This window comes from Triturus cristatus, chromosome 10 (genome assembly GCF_964204655.1).
Source record: "Triturus cristatus chromosome 10, aTriCri1.1, whole genome shotgun sequence".
NCBI lineage: Eukaryota > Metazoa > Chordata > Amphibia > Caudata > Salamandridae > Triturus > Triturus cristatus.
In genome coordinates, this window is record NC_140593.1 from 97,531,484 (window position 1) to 97,549,911 (window position 18,428).

General features: G+C 49.5%; 1 protein-coding gene and 1 long non-coding RNA gene across 5 annotated transcripts in view; one reads left to right on the forward strand and one right to left on the reverse strand.

Moving 5' to 3' along the window:
- The window catches only part of TOP2B (DNA topoisomerase II beta), a 497,734-nt gene that overhangs the window by 198,453 nt on the left and 280,853 nt on the right, over nucleotides 1–18,428 (reverse strand). The window lies entirely within an intron of this gene.
- On the forward strand, nucleotides 9,120–10,057 carry LOC146788949 (uncharacterized). The gene is made up of 3 exons (XR_014969726.1): nucleotides 9,120–9,192; nucleotides 9,279–9,402; nucleotides 9,809–10,057. It is a non-coding gene; the product is annotated as an uncharacterized LOC146788949 (long non-coding RNA).

Sequence of the window (18,428 nt, forward strand, 5' to 3'; positions counted from 1 at the left end):
CAAGGCCGGAGCCCCCCCGAGGCCTCTCATCGCCCGGATTTTCAACTTTCGGGACAGAGACGCTATCCTGCAATCCTCCAGACTACAGGGGCCGGTCAGACTCGACAATATGGATATAAATTTTTATCCTGACTTCACCCCAGCGGTCCAAAAGCAGAGACTAAGCTTTCTCGGAGTCAAACGTCGTCTACGGGACCTAAATCTCAAGTACGCTATGCTTTTCCCGGCTAAGCTGCGGGTGGAGTTGGATGGCCGTACGCACTTCTTTGATCGTCCCGAAGCAGCCGGGGACTGGTTAGATACCTTGCCTGGGGATCGGGATCGGGGGGGTGGGGGGGGAGCGGTGGGGGGAGAGGGCCCGCCGGATCAGGACTGAGGGACTAATATTATGCCTCGCTCTGGACAAAATTGATGTCACTTTTGACTGTTCGCCTGTTCGAGTAAGTCTCCTCCTGTGGAGGTCGTGTGGGGTCTCTTGGGGGTTCTCCCTCCTCCTCTGGGGGTTTAGTTAGTTTCACCATCTATGGGGCGACAGGCACACTGCACTTTGGGGGGGCTGTTTGGGCTCATGCAGGGGTGCAGGGAGGGGGGAGTTCTGTTGGGGGGGGGGGAGTTGGGGTGGGGTGTTGTTGTTCGTTTTTACCACAAGGCAAACCCTTTTCTGTATTGTTTTTAAGGTGCTCTCCGGGGGACGATTGATGGCTCCTGTGTGTTATGGGGGGGTAGGGAGTTGACTTTGTTGTCTTGGAACGTTAATGGACTGGGGGATAGGATCAAACGAGGTGTGGTCCTGCAGTATTTGAAACGAATCTCACCCGATGTAGTCTTCCTGCAGGAGACACACCTTATTGGAAACTCTTTTTGTGCCATGAATCGGCGTGGCTATCGTTTGGTGGCCCACTCGGGCTTCACGTCGGGCTCACGGGGTGTGGGCATTATGGTGAAGAACTCGCTCCCGTTGGAAATTGATGAGGTGCGCCATGATGATAGGGGACGCTATGCTGTTTTAGTGGGGAGAATGGAAGGCAAAGTAGTGGTTTTTGTATCGGTATACGTCCCACCGGGGTTACAGGCGACCACTTTTGCAGACCTGGGGCGCCTCCTCCTGGGCCTTCCGGGGGGACTCCTAGTGGTTGGGGGGGATTTCAATGCGGTGGTTTCTGGGACTCTGGATCGTCACCCCCCTAGGGACCTCCCCCGGGCCCAGGCGTGGCTATCTGGCCTCTTGGATACACTGGGATTGGTGGACTGCTGGCGCTTAAAACATCCCACGCAGCAGCAGTACACTTTCCACTCGGGGGCACATGGTAGCCTCTCACGGCTTGATCATGTCCTTGTCCCGGCGGCCTATGCTGGGAGTGTGGGGGAGGTGCGCCATCTGGCGCGGGGTATTTCAGATCATTCCCCGCTCCTGTTCCATTTTGATGTCCTTCCGGGGGGTGAGGGCAGGGTAGTTCCCATCAATGCCTGGTACCTGCGCGACCCCACCATTCGCGCTGCTGTGATTAAATCCCTGCAGCGATACTTTGATGAGAATGTGGGGTCCGTCCCTTCGGCTATCTCCTTGTGGGAAGCCTTCAAGACAGTTCTCAGAGGAGAGGCCCTGTCCCTCATTTCCCATGCCCGGAGGCGCGAGCGGGAGGAGGTTACCCGGGTGGAGGCCGAAATTGTTGAATTGGAGGGTGATTTAGAGGGCGGAGTGACGGATGCTGCACTGCATGTCCTACAACTTAAGCAGGCGGCCTACAGGGCCCTCGTTACGGAGGCGGCCAGGGGCCTCAGTAGAGAGCAGCAGGGGCGACTGTATGATGTGGGTGATAAGGCGGGCAAACTGATAGCGTGGTTGGATAAAAAGGAGAGAGTGAATCGTGTGGTCCCGCTGATTGAGAGGACGGATGGTGTGAGTGTCACCAAGCCAGAAGAAATTGTCTCCTGCTTCGCGGATTATTTCCGCGAGGTGTATTCTCCGGTCTCTCCTTGCTTGGAGGAGGACTCCCATTCCCTGCTTAGGGATATCGCGCTGCCCTCCCTCTCGGAGGAGGACAGGGTGTCGCTGGATGCCGCTCTTACATCCGACGAAATTGCCCTCGCCATACGTTCGGTTGCCTCTGGCAAGGCCATGGGCCCAAATGGCATCCCTATCGAGTTATATAAGTTGCGACCAGATGTACTGGCGCCCCACCTCCGCGCGATGTTCCTGGCGGCCCACTCGCTGGGCTCCCTCCCACCGGACCAGCGTCTGGCTACTATCGTGGTGATCCACAAGGAGGGGAGGCCTCGGGACCGGGTCACATCCTATCGGCCTATCTCGCTTTTGAATGCGGAGCCCAAAATTCTCGCCAAGGTGCTGGCCAATCGGCTGGTCGGCGTGGTGGGCGACCTGGTTCACCAAGACCAGTCCGGCTTTATCCCCCATCGCAATACAGCCCTTAATCTGCGGCGCTTGCACGGGGTGCTCGCACGTGTCCCATTCGTGCGGGAGCCGGCCATTTTGGCGTCCTTAGACGCCACTATGGCGTTTGACACGCTTGAGTGGCCATACATTTGGGCGATGCTGGCGAAGTTTGGATTCGGCCCGGGCTTCATCAGTTGGGTCAAATTGTTGTATTCGGGCCCATTGGCGCAGGTGGTGGTGAATGGAAGAGTTTCGGCCCCATTCGAGCTGGGCCGGGGCACGCGACAGGGCTGCCCCTTGTCGCCGCTCCTGTTTGCGCTGGCCTTGGAGCCCCTGGCGGAGTGGCTGCGGTGGCACCCCTCCATCCGTGGACTCCGTTGGACCCCCGAATATGAGGACCGTGTGTCCCTATACGCTGACGACATCCTTTTGTACCTAGCCTCCCCACGTAAGTCACTCATAGTCCTGGTTGATGTTTTACGTTCATTCGGCCGGAACTCAGGCCTTGTCATCAACTGGGCTAAATCATGCGTGTATGTGCTCTCTGGGGAGGCTCCTGTCCTTCCGCGGGGTTGTCCGATTCAGATTGCCTCTCAGGGGTTTCGATACCTGGGTGTCTACATTACCCTGGACCCAGAGGCTCGTTACGAGCGGAACTTGCTTCCCCCTCTCCAGCACTTGAAGGAGGACGTCGTGCGCTGGCGGCGCCTGCCGCTTTCGCCGCTCGGCCGGGCGGCGTTGTTCAAGATGATGTCGTTGCCACGTTTCTTATACGCTCTCCAGAACACTATGGACCCAGTCCCGGCGCGCTACTTCCGTGAGGTGGAGAGTTTACAGCGCCGCCTGTTCTGGGACGGGAGGCCGCGCATTGCCCTGGCGAAGTTGACGCTCCCATGGTATGACGGGGGGATTGCCCTCCCGGACATTAAACGGTATTACTGGGCCTCCCAGCTAGCTGCAATTAACCATGGCCTCTATGGGCCCGCCTTGAACCCGGCGTTTGAGATGGACAAGATGCTACTGCCCGGTGGCGACTACAATCGAGCGCTCTACTCTGGCGCGCCCGACGCTCGCTTGACGGGACCTACGCGTGTCATGGTCAGAGTATGGCATGCGGCTAATGCAGCTATGGGGTGGAAGGACCGTTTGACCCGGGCGTCACCGCTGTATGCGTCTGAGAAGTTGGGCTCTCTCTGGACCTCGAAGGGCTTCGCAAAATGGGACATGATAGGCATCAGTAAAGTGGGGGATCTCTGGTCGAGGGGAGGATTTAAAACATTCGAGATGCTGCAGACGGAGTTTCAGTTGCAGGGCAGTGAATACTTTCGATACCTGCAGATCCGTCATGCACTGGGCTCCGTCTTCCCAGACGTCGCCTCCATCCCGGAGTCTTCCCCCCTGGAGGATAGAGTGCTAGATGGCCACGTCCCAGACAGTACGATCTCCCTTATTTATAAAAAACTGATTAATGAGCGATCGGGCTTGTTGATTGGCCTTCGCGAGGCTTGGGTTGCCGACGGTCTGGAATTGGACGATGAGGACTGGATCTCCGCGGTGGCCTCTCCGAAGGAGGTGGCTATACCGGCTCGCCTTCGCTTCGTCCAGCTCAAGATACTCCACCGGGTCTACATGACGGGGCCAAGGCTTCAGCGCATGGGCTATACTGTGGATGGATTGTGTAAGCGTGGTTGTGGTGCCTTGGCGACCTTCCTGCATATTTTATGGGAATGCCCGAAGGTGGAGCAATTCTGGCGCGGTGTGCACGAGGTCCTGCGAGTGGTTACGCGTGTTGCGCTGCTTCCGGAAGCGAGGAGATGCCTGTTGAATGTGTGGGAACCAACTGACTACTCGGCTCCGCAAACGTGGTGGGTGACTCTGGGATATATGATTGCTAAGCGTGACATTGCACAACTGTGGGGATCCCAGGACCCCCCGACGGTGTCGGCCTGGAAAGAGCACATGGACTGGTGCATGTTTCGAGAAAAGGTGGTGTATGTGGCGAGGGGTAAGCCTGGGACATGGGTGAAAGTGTGGGGCCCCTGGAACGCCTACCGTGGGAGTATTTGCGCGCCACCATTGCTGCCTGCTGCCTCACCAGCCCCGTCCCCTTAGCTGACCCCTTCCCCTAGCCCCGGGCACAGGGTTCCCCCAGTCCTCGCTCTGTTTCCCTTCCCCTCCTTGGACTCCTCTGATAGTTGGGGTTCCCCATTGGGGAGCACGTGCTGCTACTTTCGACTGTAGGGTAGCCTTGTGGGTGTTGTTTTCTTGTTGTTTGTATAAAATGAAACCGCACTGTGACGTATTATGGCTGTGGCCCATGATGTTGAGGACTCCTGCTTATGCTCCTATGTAATGCCAAGTGTTCTATGAACGTATGCCATATGTTTCTGCCATTCCTAGCGGCCGGCCGGAAGGTTGTGGGCCCATAATTGTATATTCTTGAGATTTGTAATAAACGGTTTCAAAAAAAAAAAAAAAAAAAAAAAAGAATTGGGCATCTAGTTAGGTCTGGTGCTTACCAAGATCTTTTGTTTTTATTGAAAGGATTTGTTTCTCCATCGGCTGGCTTCGATGCAACAGAATGCTGCTGTTTTACAAGCAGCATATCATCACACAAAGTTTTGTTTACTGCCAGGAACTGTTGTCGCAATGTGTCCTTTTTGAGAGCAAAAAATATGTTAGCATTTAGCCAATGTTTGTTATAATGGTGAGGGCCCAGCAGTTCCTACAACAAAGTTTTACAAAAGCCATGCCAAAACAAGACACACATTGACAAAACCAATCGGCTTGCCACCAATGCCAGACCTATTGTCTTTCAAAGGGGGGGGGGGTTGCCATTGCTTGATTATTTTCATTTTTCCCATAATCTTGTTAAAACGGACTACACTGATTTTCCATTAAGTATTCCTTTAAATTCTAGCATGTATCGAAACATTTTACTGATGCGTCAAAGAAATGCTTCCTAACATTTTCAGTAATTTAGCAAAACTTTTTTTCCTAGTTGTATTTGTGAATATTTTATTTTGAAAGCAAATAATCATTAATCTTGCTTTCAAGATTCTGCATATATTTGCTTCTTATCAGAGAGCATTATCCGTAGCTTCATATTGTTAAACTTTGCAAACATGTGTACACATTTTTATACTGCAACAACTGTCAGTAGTGCAGTCCCAGCTTACACCATTTCCCCAGAGAGCTCACCCTAATAACAAAGACTTTGTATTTAAGAACCATAAAAACAAATATTACCTTAGCAGCAGACAATTTCCTTTCCTGATCCATAATGTGTTACTGTAAACTAAAACCTAAGAGGGTTTGTGCTGCAGGGGGTTGTACCTACTTGTCCCAAAGACAAAAACCATAAAAACCGGTTGTCCTTGACCCAAAATAATATGTCCTGGGTCGGGCTATAGGAATTCCACACTCCTGATAACTACAGGATACTACTCCTGTGGGTAGGTTTAATTCACAACACAATCATATTGAAATAACCAGAGGAAGAGGGAATGCCCACTAAAGAAATCTAAAGGTCTCATACGAGCACTCCGAGGACATCCCGATGCCACTTGCATAACACGTACTCAATACAACCACAAGTTCCTCACCTGTAGAGTATTCCCCCAGCACCAGACTGTATTCAGAGAATTTTTCAGCAGTGCAACCTGTGCATCTGATGTCAGTTTTTTATCTTTTACCTTTCTGAGCCATCAGACAGAGCTCAAAACAAGTGTTGGTGATCTACAACTTGGGACCTTTTCAGACGTCAGAGGCCACTCCACAGAATGGGGAGACGGGAGGACAGCGAGCAATCTGCCGTTACATAGAAAAGCCACCAAATGAGAAACCAAAACAGGAAATAAAGAAGGTAAGTAACTTGTTCTTCTGGTGGATACTATTAACTGCAGATTCTTCACCAATAGAATAGATACCAAAGCAGTACCTGACAAAGCCAGAGTGGACTGTGGTGTGGACTCAAACCCCAAAAGTCCTGACGAAAGAAGTGTCCTCCATGTCGGACCTGGATGGCAGGAATGTTTTGTGAAAGTGTGCACTGCCACACACTCACAACCAGATGTGACGGACAGGGACACCTCGCACCAAAGCAGTCCTAATGAAATGAAACAAATACGTTTTATAAAGTGCAACGTCTGCCTGAGGGGGTCTTGGCGCTAGCCAGTTCAGCAGGAGGGAAAGAAAAGATGGCAAAGAAAGCTAGTCTAAGTATTAAAAAGCATGGTTCTGAAATGTTTACTAAAAGAAGACAGGGAAGTACATGGTCTTCCAATGTAAAGGCCTATGGAATGCGCTCTCAGACCCGCAGCAGGTGTTTCATGGCCAGTGCATAGCAGATCTTGATACAGAGACCTAATCACGTGAACAGGACCCTTTTCTGCAGTCTTCCTGTTCTTCTCTCCAGAAAACCCTGCAAACAGCTGATCGTTCACTCAATGGTGCTTCGTATGGTCAGTATAAAACCTTGAAGCCCCTTTTGGGGTCCAACCGATGGAGCCTCTCCTCCTGCTTCAAGGGGTAGGGGGAGTAAAGAACACCGACCTGCTAGAACCCGCCAAAAAGCGAATCTTACGTACATCCAGACACACATTACTAAAGAAAAAGTTCAAAGAAACTACTAAAAAAGAGAGTCTCAATAAAGTAGGCCTCATTACAGATTTCCATATGGAAAGCAATGCCATTTACAAGATCATGTCCAAACATTGGCATCTCCTGTTATTAGATAAGTCTTTGAAAAAACATCTGACAAATAAACCTAAGATCATACACAGGAGAAACAAAACCTTACGGGATATTCTCTGTACGAGTTATCTACCAGTGAAACCTGAGACCATATCCTGGTTACCAATGAAACCCAAAGGATTTTATAAATATACTCATTGCAATATGTGCCCTCTGGCCAGCATTGGCATTAAAGAATTTTGCTATAATACCTCAACTACACACACCATCAGGGATTTTATGAATTGTGATTCCAAATTCATAGTGTACTGCATCAAATGTTCCTGTGATCTGATTTATATTGGTAGCACCATTCGAGCTGTAAAAGAAAGAATTCAGGAACATGTAAGGGCTATTAGCAAAAATGACAGCAGCGGTGCACTTTAACACAGCTCATCCTAATAGCTCTCTCCTGAATGTTAAGTTTCATGGAATAGCCCAAGCATTCAACGATCCCAGGGGTGGGGATCGTATCTCCGCTCTTAGGAAGTTGGAAGCCCAATGGATCATCCGTCTTCGGGCGGTAGAACAGGGGATTAATTTTGACAAAGAATTACATGTATTTCTCAATGATTAATGCTATTACATCTGTTGATTCTCTGGCTGTATGGGTGCTAACATTAATGAATATACAAATAGGATGTATTGTTAATAGGATTTGCATTAGTGTCTTCTTTAATGATAATACATGTGCTTTATCATACCTCTCTTAAAACTCCTTCCTATTCCTTACATTAGAGATGGTCTATTGTCTTTACGGGTTTCATCAAATGGGACATGGATTTTCTCATATAATCCTTAGGAGGTTGACCAATTTTGTCTATTATGTCCTATTTACAACTAACAACCCTTACAATTTTAACAAACTTGTCTGTGTTCACCATATGGCTTATGATACTAATCGCACCCTTTGTTGTGTTGCATTGTACTGGGGGCTGTATTTCCCCTAAGGGGTTTAGACACGAATCATTCTTGGAACACGTTATCTGGTACTCTTTGTTTATTATACATCTTTTTGTAGCAAGGTACATATCTTGTATGGACTTTTACGATCCTATGTATTAGGATTTACAATAAAGAGTCATATATATCCGAAATTCACGCCCATTATTAAGCGTATCGTTAGAATTGGGGTATTCTTCAAAAATATGGTGGAGGAGTTCTGGACGCTCTTTTTCCATTCTCCCGCTCCAATATGGCGGATACGTTCCGCGACTTCCTGTGGTTCCTCTTTCACTCTTTCTGACAGGAAGCACACCGAGGTACCTGGTCCTTTTACCATTGTTACCATTACATGTCTTCCATTCTCCCGCTCCAATATGGCGGATACGTTCCGTGACTTCCTGTAGTTCCTCTTTCACTTTTTCTGACAGGAAGCACACCGAGGTACATGGTCCTTTTACCATGGTTACCATTACATGGTATAAAGACATGCAGTCGGAGACTGCAGCTGCTCCTATGGCCTGACCCCCGTTTTGCTGATTGCACATTTGGCTTGGAGGTAAGTTTGAAACTCTGATTGCTAAACAGACCGTTTACAGCGCGAGCTCTGAACTACATATATGAGAAAGTGTCTTTTTAACACACTTTTGTTCACTCACCTATAGGGACCTATCATAGCACTTCCAGCAGCAACTAGATGCTTTGTTGGCCATATGTGAGTATCGTGAAAATTGTTAATACAACCCTGTGTTTGCTTGGTTTACTCACTTTAGGACGGAGACCTTTTTGATAATTCTCCACCGGGCAGCACTAGTTTTTAATGCTACACGCTCGCCTTTGAAAATCAGAGCGCTCTTTATATGCACACTAGCGTTACGACGCCTGGCGTACTGCCCCATGGCTTTCAATCATTATGCCACTCTGTGCTCCTTCTTTACGAATAGGGGGACTTTGCAATTATTTGTTGCTGCCAACTGATTCTAGTATTGATTGGGTACTCGAGTGCCCACTTTGACTAACTGCAGCCTCTTTGTTCCTCTCTGTCCTTCATAGACAAATTTGATGTTGATTTCACAAACGTAAATATACTTCAAGGATCCGCTATTGTTGAAAGAATTAAGGTATGACACACCATAACCTCTATATTCTCAAATAATAGGAATCACTGTCAATATGACCCATTATTGACTAATGTTATTACAAACAGGCACTGCGTCTGCATTTATCTCCATAAATACAGGATTATTCAAGGACATTGTGTCGATTATTGGGCGACGGCTCATCATATGGACTCTGACTCATTTACAATTCGCGTAACTGAAATATTTAAGGTACTTATTATCTCTCTAGGATCTGGGTGGTTGCCATACCTACACTAAGCACAAATGTTAGGACTGGGTTTCACATGAAACTTTATTCGGGTTTGCATGCTGTGCTTTGAGATGTCTGCTGAAATTCTTAAGCCTTATAACACCTTTTCTGGAACCTTTTCTGCACTTCTGTATTGGTCTTCTTGGGTAACCTTGTGACTTTCTAGTTCTTACCTTCTTTCATTGATCTTTCAAAAGAAATAATTAAAACTTTTAGAGCTTGTCAAATCACTTTTAAATACTTATTCCCTTCTGAACTTTAAATAATTTCTTCTCATACTTTAGTGCACAGATATCTGTACATAGACCCATATGTTCAATTTTTGACAATTGATGTGTATCTCTCTTGTGGACATTGCATTTACAGCCTTGAAAAAGTTGCATATTGTAACGAAACACGTGTCGGCTGTCCTGGACTGTTTCCCCGACGGGGTGGCGACTTTGGATTGTTTCCCCCTACGGGGTTCTTGTGTTCTCTAGCATTTTTTCTGACATCAATCCTGAGAAACTTTCAGGTTTAGATTTTCATATTGGGTCACCACTTTGTATATTGTGTATTATAAATGAGACAGTAAAAGATTGAAACTGTATTTTTCAACTGTATACAATGTATGAACAATAAGAAACCACATTGTATTTTTTATAGCATACTTTCATCATCATTCTGGGATTACAATTGTTATGTTCTCAAACCTTTTATACTACATTAAACTCTGCGGATATTAAGAACAAAAACTATGTTGGCTTATTGCGGTTATGTTTGATCTTTTCTAAGGAGCACTGCATGATATTTATGGTTTGTTATTGAGGGGACAGCACTGATTATCTAAACAGTCATGTTTTGTTGTGCTTTATGTAATTGACTCAGAATACTGGTTGACATCACAACTTTAAATGTTAGAGTGCCGGGGTAGTTCTAAGTAATAAAAAACGTTTTTTGTAACAGGCTTTCCTCCTGAAGGCCCTGTTCATGCTTACATCTTTTGGTAGTGAGATGTTTTTTCTTACCCTGTGGGGCACCGTGAATCTATAGGAAAATCTTTAATTTGAGAAACACGTAGGACTTGATGTGCGACTGCTTTATCCATCACTACCAATGTGCTAACTTGTAAAGAACACCGAGTGTTCGACTGACCAACATGGAAGAGAGTCACAACCTTAAGTAAAAAGGCAACCAGAGCAGTCCTCACTGCCATTTCTTTGGGGTAGAAGGTGGATGCAAAAATGTGTACACAGAAAAAGTTAGCAAGTACTGTATGCTGAAAGAACTATTGCAAATGCAAATTCCAGGTTATCGCGATTGTGAGGGTATATATTTTGCTTTTTGTTTGTTGCAATGGTTTGTTTTTCTTTACAAAACGAAAAATAAAGCTTTTAAAAAAAAAAAGAAAAACAAACAAGAGGCACGGTTACAAACTTGTCTCAGCATCATGCATAGATGGATTTCATGAGCATCTGACAGCGAGAATGACAAGCACCACCTCAGACAGTCATATGCAGTCAACAGCCCAGCTGTTCAATCTTAATGCACGGAAGAGTAAGTTGTTGACTAAGGACCCTGATCCTATTGTTGAGACAGGAGGTACTCAAAGTGGTAGCCCGATCGGAAGTCAGATGCGCATGCTCAGGAATTCCGGGAACCACACTCCACTAGCCTAATCTGGGACAATTAGAATGACTTAAGGTTGGTCGGTCTTGACCTTTCTCGAAATTCGGACCAGGAAAGTTAGGATTGGGAATGCATCTCATAACCATTGGCACTATGCATTCAAAATAGGCAGGGCTCACCTCACTGAAAAAACATGCCCTGTCCCGACCTCAGTCTGTGGACACCACACATGATATGCCAGGAGACACCACTGAGGTAGTCTGCTCTGCCATTAAAGGACCTCACCAGGAGACTGACAAATGGAAAGATGTTTCGCGGCTCCACCCACCTCCAGAGATGCAAAGCCAAGGGGTCACAGACCTCAGAAGCCCATTTTGCCCTACTTGTTACAGTAGCACATGGTGGTGGTGTCAACAAGAACCTGCATCAGTCTTCCCTTGATGGAAAGCCAACAGGGATAAACGGACAAGTTACTTACCTTCGGTAACAATATATCTGTAAGAAACATAGGTTATAGATTCCTTACCTTAGAATTACCCCCAAGCGTCAGATTGGATCCAGAAAGATTTTCGTCAGTAGTACCTTTGCACGTCGGAAGGTGGCGTCGGTAGGCTCCGCGTCCATCATTGGCATCGTGATCGCCAGGATGACGAAGTAGTAGCTACTTAGACAATGCCCTCGCGTGCCGATGTCAGTTCTGTACACGACTCTCCGTGCCAGAAACGCAGAGCCATGCAAGACACTGACCACTGGTGCACAAAACTAGGGACCTGAAAGGATGTCCTTAACTCTGCAAATCAGGGGCGGTAAGGATTCTTTAACTAACCTATGTTTCTTACAGATATATTACCGAAAGTAAGAAACTTGTTCATCTGAAAGAAACCGTGTTCTAGATTCCTTACATTAGAATAGATACCACAGCAAAACAAACCCCAGAGGTGGGTCTGTGAACCAAATTCACACCAGAAAGTCCTAGAGAACAGAACGGCCAAAGAAGCCGTCTCTCTGGACTTGGCTGTCCAGGCAGTAGTGTTCCGTGAATGTGTGCAGGGATGCCCACGTAACTGCCTGACAGATGTCATTTAGAGGGACTCCTCGTCCCAAAGCAGTAGTGGCTGCCGTCGCCCTGGTGGAATGGGCGCGTAGCTCCACTGGAGGCTACTTTTTAGGCAGAGAATAACAGGCCTTACTACACAAAACAACCCATCTGGAGATGGTCCGCTTGTGTACGGCCCGACCTTTCTTGGCACCCACATAGCCAACAAAGAGCTGATCATCCACCCAGAACCATTTAGTGCGATCCAGATAGAAGGAAATCACACGTTTTTGGTCCAGACGGTGGAGTCTTCTTCCTCTTTAGAAGGATGCGGAGTCGAAAAGAAGGTGGGCAAAGTGATGGTTTGGCCAATATGAAAGTAGGTGAACACCTTGGGAAGGAAGGATGGACGGGTTCCTAGGACAACCTTGTCCGAATGTACAGCCAAAAAAAAGGAGGCTTGGATGAAAGAGCCTGGAGCTCACTCACTCTTCTGGCAGATGTGATAGCTACCAGGAATGCAGTCTTAAGAGTTAAGGGTACAGTTGTGAAGCGGCTCAAAGGGAGCGCACATCAAATAGGTCAAGACCAAATTCAAGTCCCACTGAGGCATTACGAAGGGGACAGGAGGAAAGAGAGGAGTAATGCCTTTCAAGAAACGATTTACAACCGGGGACATGGAGAGAAGGCTGATCAGGAAGCCTAAGAAAGGCAGAAATGGCCGAGAGATAGCCCTTGTTAGTACCCAGAGCAGAACCCTGCTGGGCCACAGAAAGGAAGAACAAGAGAACCTCAGAAAGAGGGGCAGAACGGGGATCCACAGCTTTTGCTGCTCACCATGCCACAAATGTGTTCCATCGGCAGGGACGCCTAGTGGAGGGACGCCTGGCTTCCAAGATTACATCACAGACATCGGGAGGCAAATCGAATGACATCAACTGCCGCCGGTCAACCTCCACGCAAGAAGGTGGAGGCTGGACAGGTTCGGGTGGAGGACCGTCACCTGCTTCTGCAACAGAAGATCCTCCCGAAGAGGCAGTCTGAACTGAGAATTGATGGCCATGTTGAGCAGCTTGGGATACCCGACTCCTCATGCCCAATCCGGAGCCACGAGAATGACTTGGGCCCAGTGACGCTTGATCTTCAGCACTTTGGGTAGAAGTGGTATAGGCAGCAAGGCGTACAACAGACCGCAACTCCACTAGCGACGAAAAACGTAGCCGAGCGAGTGCCGCCTTGGAAATTTCAATGCGCAGACTTGCTGACATTGCACTTTCTCTTCGGTGGCAAATTGATCTAACCAAGGCTCTCTCCACGTCTGAAACAGACCTTGCACCACCTCAGAGTGAAGATGCCATTCCTGATCCATCATGCCCCTGCGGCTATGTTTGTCAGCCCTGGCGTTCAGGGAACCTGCCAGGTGTTGAACCACCAGGGATATACCCTGATGTTCCAGTCATGTCCAAAGGCGGAGGGCCTCCTGACATAGGGTCCATGACCCCACCCCGCCTTGTTTGTTGCAGTACCACATGGCGGTAGTGTTGTCTGTGAACACCTGCACTACTCTTTCCCGAACAGAGGGAAGAAAGGCTTTGAGTGCAAGACAGATCAACCGAAGCTCCAGAAGGTTGGTGTGGAGCCCGGACTCCGCCAGAGACCAATGGCCTCTGATCGCCGCCTCTCCCATGTGACAGCCCCATCCCAGAAGAGATGCGTCTGTCACCACTGTGTGTTCTGGTTGGGGAAGGGAAAGGGATCTGCCGTTGACCCAATCCTGGTTCGTGAGCCACCACTGCAATTATCGTGCAGTGCCCTCCGCGATCTGGATGCAACTGGACAGATTTCCCCGATGCTGCGCCCACTGGAACTTCAGATCCCACTGCAGAGCCTGCATATGCCACCCGGCATGATCGACCAGCAGGATACAAGAGGCCTTGAGGCCCAGCAGCCTCAGGGTCATCGTGACCAAAACTCGGGATAGGGGCCTGAAAGATCTGAATCATAGCCCGAAAATCCCGGACTCACTATTCGGGAGGATAAACCCGAAACTGTGTCGTGTCCAGAACCGCTCCGATGAAGCGGAGCTTCTGAGAGGTGTTCAGGTATCCCTTTGGCATGTTGATGGAGAACCCCAGCGAATGCAGGAGGTCGGCTGTACCCTGGAGGTGGGAGATGACAGAGTGGGGCGAGGCCACCTTTAACAGCCAGTCATCGAGATAAGGGAAGACTGGAACCCCTGATCTGCGCAGATGAGCTGCGACCACTGCCATCACTTTCGTGAACACCCAGGGGGGGCACTGGTAAGGCCAAAGGGGAGCATGGTAAACAAAGTGCGTGTGGCCTACCGTGAACCGCAGGTAACGCCGGTGGGCTGGCAGGACGGGGATGTGGAAGTAAGCGTCCTGCAAGTCCAACGCTACCATCCAGTCTCCAGGGTCTAGGGCAGACAAGACTTTATCGAGTGTCAACATCTTGAACTTCTCCTTCTGGACGTTCCCTAGATCCAAGATAGGACGCAAGCCATTGTCCTTCTTGGGTACCAGAAAGTAGTGGGAATAACAACCACAACCTACTTCTGGGGCAGGAAAGAGCTTGATGGCTCCCTTGGCCAAGAGAGCCGTGACTGCCTTTTGGAGAAGGCCCAGATGGTCCTCCGACATACAATGGTACTGAGGTGGCATGGCTGGGGGAGGGGGAGTGGCCTCGAAGGGGAGGGAGTAGCCCATTCGGACTATCTGCAAAACCCACCTGTCCGACGGGATGGTGCGCCAATGGGGGATGAGATGGCAGATCCTGCCACCCACTGGCGTTTGATGGGCCTGAAATGTCTGACTAGGAAGGTTTGGAGGTGGAAGCAGAGGGGGGGTTGGTGGACTGGCCTGCTCGCTGGCCCCCAAAACCACAGCAGTGGTTCCCACATTCCAGGCCGCGCAAAGGTTGTGGAACTTGCGTAGGCCTGTGGCCCTGGGCGGGACATAGTGGGGCACCCCTTCCGTAGCCACGAAAGGGACGAAAAGCAGACTGCGTAGGGCGGTTGGAGAGGCCCAAGGACTTGGCCGTAGCCCGTGAGTCCTTGAAAAGCTCTAGAGAGTGGTCTGCTTTGTCACAAAAAAGGCGACGGCCATCATAGAGCATGTCCATAAGGGTGCTCTGGACATCACCCAGAAAAGCCAGTCGATCTCATCCAGGTGTAGCGAGGAAGGGCTACCGACGTGGAAATCATCCTGCCTAGAGAATCTGCGTTATCCAGCCCCCAGCGGATGGTAAACTTTGCTGCGTCCCTCCAAGCGGCAACAACCCGAGAGATTACGGTCTGGGCCTCCTCCAAACACTGAGGCAGAGTGGTAATAACTGCCCAACAGACAAGCGGTGTTTACCGACTGCAGTCCCAAGCTGGCAGAAGAGAAAATCTTCTAAGATGATCCAGCTTCTTGGATTTTCTATCTGGTGGAGCATTAGGGAATGCGCTCTTGGAAGCAGAGGCTTGGTCCACCAAGTTTTTAGGGGTGGGGTGTTGGGAGAGGAAAGTGGGGTCGCCCAGGGCAAGCAGTGGCATCAGGCAATCATCCTGTCCACAGGAGCCCCTGTGTTGGGCCTGGACCAGGTGCCCAAAAGTGCTTCATTAAATGGCAGCAGGGGCTCCGAAGAGCACGCTTGTGGTTGAAGCACCTCTGTCAGGAGGTTAGACCTGACTGCCACCGTAGGAAGCTCGAGGAGGAGAGCAGTACGCAACACCACTGCATAGGAAGCTCTCCATCCTCCGTAGCCGCGGTAGGAGGAGACAACATGCCAAGGTCCGGTTAGGTATCGAGACTACCGGCTTCCCCCATGTCCTCTCTCCAGTCTGGATCATAATCCAACTGGTCAGTCAGAGGGTCTCCTGACCCCTCCCACCTCTCCTCGTCCTCTGGGTGCCAATCTGGCCTGGAAGGGACCCCAGGAGTGAACAGGGGCACAAATCCCTCACGTGGCGCTGGATGCGGCGTCAGATGCCGCAGGTCCGGCTCCGTGTCCACATCAGGATGGAGGCCGGGGTAGATGTCGGCTGGGGGCACAGCCGGCGTAGAGTGCAGGTGTGGTGCTGAAGGAAGCAGCACCAGTGGAGGTGTAATGAGGTCAACCAGCGTCGATCCGGACCCAGGCCTGGATCCATGGGGGCCATGCGGCACGTGATCTGCCAGGAAAGAAGGCCTAGGACCCCTAACCGAGTCCGCTGTTCCGAAAGCGCGCCGGTGGGTTCGGGCTGCCCAAAGATGGCATGCATCGCCTCGTAGAACTGACGAAGCTGGGCAGGGCTTGCTCTGGGTCTGAGACTTCGGAGCCATGGTCCGGCAGTCTGAGCACGACTTGGTGTCATGGTCGCACTCCAGGCAAAAGAGACACGCGGTGCGGATCCGTCACAGACATGCAGCAACAGGAACCGCACGCCTTGAAGCCAGGCATTCCTACGTGCACCTGGAGTCGGACTCAAAAGACGTCGACAAAAGTCACTCAAAAATTTCAGTCAGTTAAAAAGTGACTGGAGGTACCGCTCTCTCCGGATCTGCGCTGGCTGGTGCGGAAAAAAAGAACTGAAGTCAGCACGCGAGGACGACATCAAAGTAGCTTCTGCAACGTCATCCCGGCGATCACGACGGACGCGGAGCTGACCGACGCCACCTTCCTACGTGCAGAGGTACTGCTGACGAAAAACTTTCCGGATCCAGTCTGACACCTGGGGATAATTCTAAGGTAAGGAATCTATAACGAATTGTTTCTTTCAGATACCTGTCTGTAGCTCCAGTAGTCTGATGTGGAGCTACAGTTCCGCTGGAATCTAGAGACCTCAGATCTCCATCTCTGCCAGAAGACCTCCTCTGCCCCCACCCTCCTGATCGAGTAGAAATACATCTATCACAACTGTCAATTCTGAGTGGGGAAGGGATAGCGGTCTGCTACAGGACAAGTTGTGATCAGTCAGCCACCACTGCAGATCTTGAGCTGTCTCCTTCGAGATCTGGATGGGGTCAGAAAAGTGGCTTTGACTCTGCGTCCACTCGGATTTCAGGCATTACTGCAGGGACAGCATGTGCCAAATGGCATATTTGACAGGGAAGATGCTTGAGGCCAAGAAGACTGAGCCCCCATGCCGGACTTAAGTTCAAAATATCACAATCAGATCCTGATTGTCCATGACATAATGCAGATGACAAGCCTTGAAGTTCACAATATCCAAGATCGAACAAATGAATGGAAGCCTCTCTGAAGAAAAAAGGTAGGACTTTGGCTCATTTATGGTGCAAAACATTGATGTTAGTAGTTATGCCATCGTCTGGGGATGGTTTACGATTGACTGAAGTGAGCCTAATTTTAGCAGCACCCCTGACCGCCGAAGATGGCCAACCATAACTTTTGTGAGCACCCGAGGGGAAGGCTTTTGTGACCCACGGTGAATGGCAGTTAACACCTGTGGGACTGCAGGATATATATAAAAATACACATCCAATAAGTCCAAGGATACCATTCAGTCTACCAGATCCAGACAAGATAGGATCTGAGCAAATACATATACGTTTAATGTTTCCTACCACAGGAAATGACTCATGAAAGGCCAAGGCTCCTCATCCTTTTTCAGAATGAGGGAATAAATAATACTTGCATCTATCGGAGTCCAGTACCCATTTGAAGGCAACCTTGGAGAGTAAGATGAATAACTCCTGCAACAGGACAGACAGGTTCTCCCCCGAAACACTTTCTGGTGCAGGAGGAATGTGGATTCAGCAGGAAATGAAAGACAGGGTGAGCCCCTTTGAACAATCTGCATGATGGATCTCCAAACTGGGAGTAAACCCTGAATCTTGCCTCCCAATAGTTGAGTGTGAGCCACAGAAGAAAAATAAAGCAGCTTAGCGGATGACGAAGGACTGGAGTTCTGGAGGGAATGAAAAGTGTGCTCAACTTTGTCTCCTCCACCTGAGGAGTGGAGTTGGCAAAGGTGGGCACACCTTATAGTCTTGCTAAGGTTTCCCGACAGTTTTCCTACCCAAAGTGGGGGTGTAAACCGGGGAATATGTCTGCTGCTAGTAGCAGAGCCTGGGGGTCCCATTACAAAGGCGGCAGGCCTTTGACTATCCCCCTAAGAGCACAGGCACATCCTTGGGTAGTCCATCCAGGGGTCCAAAAACATGTGCGTCTGAGGCATGCTGCCTAAAGCCAGTCAGTGCCCACACCAGGGTCGGTAGGTTTTCAGGGGGCACCTCTGAGGTGCCCTCTGATTACAGGTTTTATAAATCTCACACCGGCATTACAGTGGATGTATTACAAGGAGTTGTTTAGTAACACTCCTGGTTTCAGTCATCACGG